Raw genomic sequence first — 1,284 nt, forward strand, 5'->3', positions numbered from 1 at the left:
CCCTGTGTGGCTGGGAGTTCTTGGGAAAGCACAAGGAGGATCAGACGAGCGCGTTTGTCAGCATACGTCAAGCACAGACAACCGGAGCCGACCTCGATGCGTGCGGTCGTGTCGCTGGAGGCAGCTGCCCGTGCTCCTTTTCCCCACAGATACGGTTGAATCCTAGCAGTGAGCTAAATTGCACACTGGCCTGTGCTTGATAGGTGTGTTTAATGAATGTTTATGGCCAATTATATTTCACAGAGACACTGATCAGCCTCAGCCATTGCCTGACTGGTTTTTTTCCCTTAGTCGCTTGCTGTTTTAGGCGCTGCTTTCAACAAAAAGGTGCTTTGAGGCACCTGTTTTCCCATCCCCTTCTCCTCCTCCTGTACCTGATGTGCTCCTGGCTGTTGTTTTGGCCAGTAATACCCACAGCAATGGCTCTGGTGTTGCTCTGATGAGGCAGCAGTCGGATTGTCTTGGATCTCACTTTATTCTGCCTCACCTTGAAAACAAGTTGCTGGCAGCCTGGTGATGCTGGTATGTTATGATACTGGTGTGATCCACCTCTCTGGGAAGTTTAAGGAGGCAGAGAAATGCTGTTTGATGCAGAGAGAAGGGTAAAGTATTGTCTTTATAGGGTACAAACAGGACCAGAGCTAACATTTTTGTTGTGATTACCAGTTTCTCGCACCTGAAAAATAATCTCCCATATTTGATAGCAGGTCTTCATGCATAGTGTTCTGGACACAATGCTTTCAGACCCTGCTTCTGTGGACCTGCCTGCACCTACTGAGTTTGCTTTTTCCCCATTGCCACGCTGTTAGCAATGGCTCATCTTTTCACTCAGATTGGTACATCTACCAGCACATGGAATTATTTCCACTTATAGGAAGGCTGGCATTAATATATAAGCAAACAAATCCCTGGTGGAAATGCTACTTGTACCAACAGGAGTTTATTTGATTGATAGGAGCTAAAGATTCACAGTTTAAGGGATCTTGTAAAGAAGTTCTTCAGGGTCTTAGCAGAGCAGTTCTTGCTGTCTTCACAGTGATTTCAGTACAGACCCATTCCAACTCTGATCCTTCTGGGTCAGTGTCCATAGGGTGGACCGTGCCAAAGCTCCCACCTTGTTCTTCTGAACCCTTCTGCACCGTAGTGCCCTCGGTGGGTGTTGTCCCTTTCTTTCCCTGAGCAACAGGGGGTTAGACTGCTCAAGTGTGAAAGTTTCTATGCAGTAAAAGTGCGGTTGGCTTAAAATTAGACAAAAAAATAGCTTGTGTGCTTACAAAACCGCTC

Source organism: Mesitornis unicolor, unplaced genomic scaffold (assembly GCF_000695765.1).
Source record: "Mesitornis unicolor isolate BGI_N332 unplaced genomic scaffold, ASM69576v1 scaffold46291, whole genome shotgun sequence".
Lineage (NCBI taxonomy): Eukaryota > Metazoa > Chordata > Aves > Mesitornithiformes > Mesitornithidae > Mesitornis > Mesitornis unicolor.